This window comes from Acomys russatus, chromosome 8 (assembly GCF_903995435.1).
Source record: "Acomys russatus chromosome 8, mAcoRus1.1, whole genome shotgun sequence".
Taxonomy (NCBI): domain Eukaryota; kingdom Metazoa; phylum Chordata; class Mammalia; order Rodentia; family Muridae; genus Acomys; species Acomys russatus.
The window spans coordinates 7304421-7313868 of NC_067144.1; the positions used below are offsets into that span (position 1 = coordinate 7304421).

The 9448-nt window shown below is 42.1% G+C and overlaps 1 pseudogene; it reads right to left on the minus strand.

The window, feature by feature from the left end:
* Positions 1–4654: 4654 nt before the first annotated feature.
* On the minus strand, positions 4655–5471 carry LOC127193238 (cyclin-dependent kinase 4-like; annotated as a pseudogene).
* Positions 5472–9448: the final 3977 nt, after the last annotated feature.

A 9448-nucleotide genomic window follows, 5' to 3' on the forward strand; every position in this document is an offset into this window, starting at 1 on the left:
ATTTTAAAACAACATAGGAAAAACATACAGAGCAATGTGAGGTAAAGTAATAAAATGCAAATTAAAACAAGGTAAAAAAAAATCTATGCTTATTAAATTGGCAAAAATTTTTAATTAAAATCTTTAAAATTGCCAAGGGTTCAGGGAAGCTGGCATTCTTACACTTTGCTGGTGGCAGTATAAACTGGTACAAAACCTTTTGGAACAAATTTGGCCAAATGTATTGAGAACCATAAACCGGTTTGTATCCTGTGACCCTGAAATTCCACTCAAGGGAATCTATGCTAAAGGTTTAACTCAAAACAAGGGGGGAAGCACTCCATGTGCAAAGATGTTTATCACCGCAGAAATTAGAAATAGAAGCAACCAACGGTAAGACACTACTTTACTGAGTTTCTATATTTACCACCCTTCTCTACCCCAGTCCCTTTCAACCCCCACCCCCCAGCCCTAGGTGGGCAAGAAAGGTTAAAGGGGAAAGGACTCTTTGGACTTCCTGCTGATCAGGAGCATCGGTTTCCTAGGGGCAAGTCCACTCTCTGTCATCAGAATATCTCGAGACAGCAATCCAGCAAACTAGCAATCCAGCAATAGCAAACACAACAGCAGAGACCAGCAACAACAGCGGGGAAGAAGCGGCCACAGACCCTCTCGGGGCTCTCCCACTTATATCTTCTCCAGAGTCCCCAGAATTAAACCATCTGTAGAAAGTCACACCCCTCCTAGAGCATGAGGCAATCACAGTTAATAGCTGTGGACTAACTGATGCAACGCATGTCCCACACCTGGAAAGAAAACTAAAACATATTCACATAACATAACTATAGCTATAAATACTGTTTAATAATTAAAAATTCTTGTGCTAATATAAGTCTATAATGTATGTCTATTTCGGTACCAATTATGTAAATGACTTCTATGAGAAAAGACTAGAAGGCACTGATAGTAATTACAAATTAAGATAATAAAAACACAGATAACTTCAAAGTTTTTCTGAATAAATTCCTTAAATTTTATTCTAAATGCTTTAAAAAGTTAATGTAATAGCTGGGCATGGTGGTATATATCTTTGATCCCGGCACTCAGGAGGCAGAGGTAGACAGATCTCTGTGAGTCTGAGGCCATCCTGGCCTACACAGAAATTTCCAGGCCAAGCAGAACTACATAGTGATAGTGAGACTCTGACTCAAAAAACAAAGATCCTAATGAAGTAAAATAGAAAACAGAATCTTTGTTAGATACAAACAAGCATGTTCATAGACTCATGGGCCAAAAATTGAAAGGAAAGGAAGTAAAAGAAACAATTTGACAGCATAAGGAATTTTCAAAATTCTTCATTGGAGTTGAAATATTATTTATGAAATTATGTTCACTTCAGTCCTCTTACTTAATTTTCCTTTCCTTTTCATTTCTTTCTTTCTTTTTTGTTTGAGAGTCCTCACAAAGGCATGCTTCTTTCTTTCTTTCTTTCTTTCTTTTTTTTTTTTTTTTTTTTTGGTTTTTCGAGACAGGGTCTCTCTGTGTAGCCCTGGCTGTCCTGGATTTCGATTGTAGACCAGGCTGGCCTCGAACTCACAGCAATCCACCTGCCTCTGCCTCTCGAGTGCTGGGATTAAAGGCGTGCGCCACCATGCCCGGCTGGCATGCTTATTTCTTTTTTTATTTTATTTTATTTTTTGGTTTTTCGAGACAGGGTCTCTCTGTGTACTCTTGGCTGTCCTGGACTCACTTTGTAGACCAGGCTGGCCTCGAACTCACAGCAATCCACCTACCTCTGCCTCCCAAGTGCTGGGATTAAAGGCGTGCGCCACCACCGCCCAGCTGGCATGCTTATTTCTTAAGACATTCCCTGCCCAAACACTACAGCTACTTCTTTGAGCCACCACTGCATTTGGCTTTAGATCCTGAACTGTAGTGTGCACCACCGGCAGTGACTACCAGAATGTACCCGGGAGTGTGCGGTACCCCAGGATTTCCAACAACTGCCCTAGTGATGCAGACAATGTTATTCTGGAGACCTTGGTTGTTTTTTGTTGTTTGTTTGTTTGTTTGTTTTTAAGGAGGTTAGTGCTTGAGAATTTCATATATGCATATATAATGTGTTTTAATCCAATCCCTCGCCCAATCTTTGCCTTCCAATTCCACTGAGGCAACCGAGGGTGACCTGTATATATACGGTGTGGGACTGTCTACCGGAGCGCGGACTGCCGCCTAAAGAAGACGGACTCTCCCAGAAGCTGCCAACTGTCCATCGTTTGTCAGCTAGAGTTTCATGGGCCCTTCCTGATCCAGGCTGGAACTTTAACTGGTTTGGGCGGATCTTGTGTGCAGGTCCCAGATGCTCTGAGCTCATGTGTACAAAGGCCCTGTCATGTCCAGAAAACGCCGTTACACTGCGGGCCTCTACTCTCTCCGGCTCTCAGAGAATTGTCACTCCTCCTCTTCCACGGTGATTCCCTGAGCCGTAGCGGTAACACAGATGTCCCACTGAGAGCTGGCCAACCCCCGTCTCTTATTTCTGTGCATCTTGACATTTGTGGTTCTCGGTTTTAATTCCCATCTACTGCAAAAAGAAGCTTCACTAGTCAGGATGGAGAAATGGATTGATCTGTAGCATAAAGATTAAAACATACAAAAAAAAAAAAAAAAAGATTAGAACATGCATAATTTATTACTGTGTCTATTTAGTAGAATAAAAGTATTAGGTTCTCCCGTGATGCCTATGACTTAACTAGCCATGGGTTTTTGGGCCCAATGAAGGGGACTGAGCAACAGTTTTGTCTTGTGGCGAGGACTTTAAATCTAGGAAGAGAGTGGTTGGTTATTCCCACCACACCTGTGCCACTATTGCACCGGTGACTCTATATCTGTAAACTAGTTGTCACTGTAGCTCATGGGGTTCACATCTGGGTAAGACTTCCCTAACAGCATGTATGGAAAGCACTGGCAGCACTATGGGAGCTATCTAGTAGTGGTAAAGCTCCCAGGGAGCTTGATTTCTCCCTGTCTTATGATATAAATAGTTGGTGTTTCTAATAACAATCTTACCAACAAACTCTGGACGGTAACCGAAAGCAAAGGCAATAACCTATAATATTTTGGGGGAGAAGGGTGGCTATGAAACTACAGTGACCAAGAACTCAAAACAAGATAACATACTTGCAACTGGGCTTTTTATTTGATAGTCTATGGTGTCTGGGGTGGGGGGAGAGATTGTCCCCCATTATGGGGGCTCCTATAAATAGCCCCACTTAAACCCCTTTTATGTGTGTATATGTGTTTATTGAAGGAACTTTCTATAGTAGTGGGTTTCCATATGGCTTTTTCAAAGGTCTATAGTGCCGGTTGTCCCTCCTCCACCCAGCCTCCCCACCCCCGTCCCCGCTTCCCATTTTTTTATTCCACTTTCCCTTTTCATACTACTTTCATTCACTCCTCAGTCCCTTGAATTTCCTCTATGACCCCTCAGTACTTTCTTATCATCCATGAGTACTCCAATTTATTATTATTATTATTATTATTATTATTATTATTATTAGTTTTGTTTTGTTTTTCAAGACAAGGTTTCTCTGTGTAGCCTTCGCTACCCTGGACTCACTGTGGAGATCAGGCTGGCCTTGAACTCACAGCGATCCACCTGCCTCTGCCTTCCAAGTGCTAGGATTAAAGGCGTGTGCCACCACGCCCAGCGGGCACTCCAATTTGACACACATTTTCAGAGCGTTTGAAAACTAGCATGTGGGCAAGAGAGATGGCTTATGAGCACCAAATGTTATTTAAGAATATCAGGGTTCAAGTCCTAGCACCCACATGACAGCTGATAACTCCAGTTCTAAGTGGTCTGAGAACTTCTTCTGGCCTCTGAGGGTACTGTAGATGTGTGATGGACAGACAAAATACGTATACACATAAAAGAAAACTAAGTAAAAATCTCAAAACCCCAAAACTAGCATCTCTATACCAAAGAGAACACGCGATGTGGTCTTTTTGGGTCTGGGTTACCTCATTCAGAATGACCATTCCGACTGCACCCGTTTACCTGCAAATTTCATAATTTTATTTTTACTCTACAGATAAACAATATTTCATTGTGTATACGAGCTATATTTTTATTATCCATTTACCCGTTGATAGACATCCAGGCTGATTTTGTTTCCTAACTATTTTGAATGTAGCAGAAATGAACATGGATGAAGAAATATCTCTGCAGTAGGATATAGAATCCTTTGGGAATGTGCCCAGAAGTAACATATATGACAGTGGACCATATGGTAGATCTATTTATAGCTTTTTGAGGAAACTCTACACTGATTGATTTCCATAGTGGCTGCCGAAGTTTGCACTCCCTCTAACAGCGATTAAGTTTTTCCCTTTTCCAATTATCTGTGCCAGCATTTCTTGCCATTTTGTTTGTTTTGTTTTCCTGTATATATAAAAAGAAAAAGTCCCCAATATAAATCAGGGAGGGAAGAAGACGAGACACACCCACCCTTTAGTGTAGAGAAGTGGGGGAGGGGGAGGGGAGGAGGAGGCAAGAGAGCAAGCCTCGTAAGGAGGGATGGGTGGGGGAACGTCGTTTAAGGCTTAAAATATTCTCTGTAAAAAAAAAAAAAAAAAACCTGAGAGGCTGCCTTTTCGGCGAGGTCCTTCCCACTCAAGTGTCCAAAAGTGGGGAAAGGCAGCCAGTCTTCTCGCTTCGGTAGGCTTCTTCCTTGTGCAGATAAGTGTGCTGCAGGGCACTGAGGGCGAGATCCTCTCCTGTGAGTTAAAAGCCAGCGTTTCCAGCAGCAGCAGGGGCGGTCCAGCTTCCTCCATGCCTGTAGCACTGGCTGCACCTGGCCGAGGCTCTCTAAAGCTCCTCGGGGTAGAGACACCTCTCGAGGTCAGTCATCTTCTGACGACAATCCAACGAGATGGAAGATTTTGCCCCAACTGGTTGGCTTCAGAGTTCCCGCAGAAGAGAGGCTTTCGATGGAACATTTCTGCAAAGATACAGTCAACACGCCTCATGGCCACAGGTGCTGCATACGTGAACCGCAGAACTCCAGTGGTCGGGTACCAGAGTGTAACAACCACAGGTGTGAGGGCGGCCATCGGTAACTGTAGGTCATGGCGAGGCCAAAGTCAGCTGGCTTGACTGTCCCGTTCCTTGTCACTAGAACGTTCTCTGGCCTTCAGGTCTCGGTGAACAATGGAATTCTCTTGAAGACAATCTTGGCCACTCAGGAACTCATGGTTTCCGCTGGCAAGCCTGGCAGGGGCGCGTTCTCCAAGTACGACCCTAAGTCCTGGCCTGTGTGCTCGACCACTAGGGCGACCTTGGTGTCGCGATCGGTTCGGGAAGTAGCACAGACATCCGTCAGCCGTGGAACCTTGGGGTGCTTAAAGGCTTCCAGCCTCCTTAGTAAGGCCACCTCACGAACTGTGCTGACGGGGAAGGCCCCCTTGAGCTCCTCCTCCGTTAGTTTCATCCTTCTGCATGTAGTTATCCAGTCTGGGCAGCATCACTGGCTGGAGATGCTGTCTCTTCTCCAATATTTATTTATTTGTTTATTTACTTATTTACTTACTTATTGTCTTCATCGAAAATCAAGTGACTGTGGAAGCATAGCGCATCTCCTACGTATCGCCACAGTTTGGGTTCTGAATTCTATTCCACTGATCAATGTACCTTTTCTATGCCAATATTTATGCTGGTTTTATCACTAAATTGAAGTCAGGCATAGTGATGCCACCAATCTTTTTTTATTGTTCATGATGGCTTTGCCTATCCTTGATCTTTTGCATTTTCGTCCAAAATTGGAGGGTTGTTGGGTTTTTTTTTTTTTTTTTCAACTTCTGTGAAGAATTGTGTTCGAATCTTCAGGGAGGTCACACTGGATCTATAAATGGCTTTGGGAATAATAGGCATTTTCGGAGTATTGAGCGAATGGATCCATGAAGGTTGAAGTTCTCTGTATATTCTGATAATCTTCTCTTTCTTTCTTTTTTCTTGAGACAGGGTTTCTCTGTGTAGCCTTGGCTGTTCTGGACTCACTTTGTAGACCAGGCTGACCTCGAACTCACAGAGATCCACCTGCCTCTGCCTCTGGAGTGCTAGGATTAAAGGTGGGCGCCACCACTGCCCGGCTACCTTTACTACTCTTTTATGTTGAGTTTTATCTCATTATGGTGTCATAATAATACTGACTTTGTAAAAATAACTTGGAAGTACTCTTCCTTTTTTATTTTACATACTAATTTTTTTTTTTTTTTTTTTTTTTTTTTTTTTTTTTTGGTTTTTCGAGACAGGGTTTCTCTGTGTAGTCTTGGCCATCCTGGACTCACTTTGTAGACCAGGCTGGCCTCGAACTCACAGCGATCCGCCTGCCTCTGCCTCCCGAGTGCTGGGATTAAAGGCGTGCGCCACCACGCCCGGCTCTTACATACTAATTTAAGGAGTATTGGTGTTAGTTCTTTGAAAGTCTGATGGGATTTTGTGCTAAATCCATCTGGCCCTGAGCTTTTATTAGTTCAGAGATTTTTTTTTTTTTTTCTTTTTAGTTACTTCTCCTATCTCATTGGTTGTTAAGTGTGTATTTAAATTATTTACTTCATCCTGGTTGAATTTTGGTAGATCATATATATCTAGAAATCCACTGATTTCTTTTAGATTCTCTAACTTAGTAGGAAGTTTGGTTTTTTGTTTTTGTTTTTTTTTAAGATTATGATTACATCATTTCTTTCTTCTGTTTCCTCCCTCCAAGCCCTCCCATATACCCTTTCTTGATTTCTTTCAAGTTCATGGCCGTTTTCTCATTGATTATTATCACACTCATATATGTATATGTATCTTGAGGCCCCAAGGGCTTTCCCCTCACCCATCTTAGCTCGTGTATTGGTGTCCTCCTTGTTCGGCTCGTGTTTCAGGCAGGCGTGCTGGTAAGACTTTATAGGTTTAGCTTCTGACGCCAGTAGGAGGCGCTCTCACAGCAAAGTCCTCGATCTTCTGGCTTTTAGGATCTCCCCCCCTCCCCTTTCCACACTGTTCCCTGAGTCTTAGGTTCAAGAGTGTTTTCTAGACAAATCCATTGGGACTGGACTCCGTAACTGTGCCCTTGCGCTGGCTGTGGGTTTCTGTAATAATCTCCATCTGTTGCAAAGAGAGGTTTCCTCGATGAGGGGTGAAGGCTGCACTTATCTGTGAATATAAAAATAAATATTTAGTAAGGGGAAAATGGGAGGGAGGGAGGGAGGGAGGAATGGGAGGATACAAGGGATGGGATAACAATTGAGATGTAATATGAATAAATTAATAAGATATATTTTAAAAATTAAGTATTTAGAATGTTGTTAGGAATTATTATAGTAAAATGGTAGATGTAGGTTCCCCTTCAAGACCCATGACTTCACTAGCTAGGTTTCCAGTACCAAGCATGGCTTCCCTCTTCTTGGGCAGGTATGAAGTCCAATTAAAAAACTGTTGGTCACCACCAAAGTCTGTGTGCCACTGCTATACACTTAGGGTATTGTATCTTGCAGGTCATTGCTTTGGTTCATAGGTCTCACAGCCCTGTATGGCTGTAGGTTGCTCCCTTCCTCTGGAAGCTTGCCCGATGCCTTCTGTAACCATGAAAGCTACTCCTCAGGAGGCAGCACTCAGGTCAGTTAAGGAGCCTCTGGGTACCGTGTCTGAAGTGCACACAGTCTTCAGCAATCAGGGCTTCCGCCTTTGGGAGGCAACCAAGGGCAATAGCAGAAGCCTGAATGTTTCAGAGGTCCCTTGGGAAACTCTAACCAACGATTCAAAGGGGCTCTAGTGTCTGGGGGTTTTATCAGGCAGTCTTTGGGTCTTGGAGGGGCATTGTCAGCCCAAATGAGAAAAGCTCATTTAAATTATATATGTACATTAACACATAGAATTATGTGTATCATAAGTTCTTTTTTTTTTTTTTTTTTTTTTTTTTTTGGTTTTTCGAGACAGGGTTTCTCTGTGTAGCCTTGGCTGTCCTGGACTCACTTTGTAGACCAGGCTGGCCTCGAACTCACAGCGATCCGCCTGCCTCTGCCTCCCGAGTGCTGGGATTAAAGGCGTGCGCCACCACGCCCGGCTATAAGTTCTTTTATATAGTTAATAGTATGATTCCTTATGAATTTTTTTTTTGAAACAACATTTCTCTGTGTAATAGCCTTGGCTGTCCTAGACTTGCTTTGTAGACCAGGCTGTCCTCAAACTCAGAGATCCACCTGCCTCTGCCTCTTAAGCACAGGGATTAAAGGCGCATGCCACCACACCTGGCTGACTTTTTTTTTCTTAAAGATCTATTCATTATATATACAGTGTTTGCCTGCATGTACTACACCAGAAACGAGCACCAGATCTCATTATAAATGGCTGTGAGCCACCATGTGGCTGCTGGGAATTGACCTCAGGACCTCTGGAAAGGTCAGACAGCGCTCTTAACCTCTGAGCCATCTCTCCACCTCCCATGACTTTTTCAGATGTCTTTATTATTATTTTACCAGCCTCCCTCTTTCTTTTGTATTTACCTCTATCCTTCCTCCCTAAGAAGCTCTCCTTTTTTCATTTCACCAGATTATTTGTATCCTATTAATAGAATATAAAATTTAAAGTATGTCCTTAGAATTCTCTAAGTTTTCTCAATGTCTGTTATAATAGCTCCCTTTCATCTCTAATTTTATTAATTTGAGTCTTCTTTCTCTTTCTTTTGATTAATTCAGCTGAAGAGTTGGCAGTATTATTAATACTCTCAAAGCACTTTTTGTCTCCTTAATTATTTGTATTTTTAATTTTTTTTTTCTGAGACAGGGTTTCCCTGTGTAGCTCTGGCTACACACCTGCCTCTGTCTCCCTGAGTGCTGAGATTACAGGTGTCAACCACCATGCCTGGTTATATTATAAATTTTTATTTCATTAATTTTTATCCCTGATCTGATTATCTCTTCCTAGCTACTATTGTTTGTTCCTGTTTGTGCAAAGCCTTCAGGTGCATCATTAAGTTATTGATTGTTTTGGTGAAAACTTTACTCTTAGGACTTCCTTCATTGTGTTCCATAGATTTTTTGGTATGTTGTTCTCATTTTCATTCAATTCTAGAAAAATTTAAATTTATTTTTAAATTTTTTTCTTGACCCAATTATCATCTGGTGACATGTTGTTTGCTCTCCATGAATTTGATACTTTCTGCAGTTTCTATTGCTGTTGATGTCTATCTTTATTCCACTATGGTTCAATAGGGTGCAGGGTGATATTTTAGTTTTCTATATGTGTTGGGAGTTGCTTTGTATCCTAATACATGATTAATTTTGGAGAAAGTTCTATGGCTATTGAGAAGATGTCTATTATTTAGTCTTTTAGTGGAAAGGTCTATAGATATCTGTTAGTATCTTAGCTAGTGTTTCTATTACTGTGAGGGAACACCATGACCAAAAGCATTTTGGGAGGAAA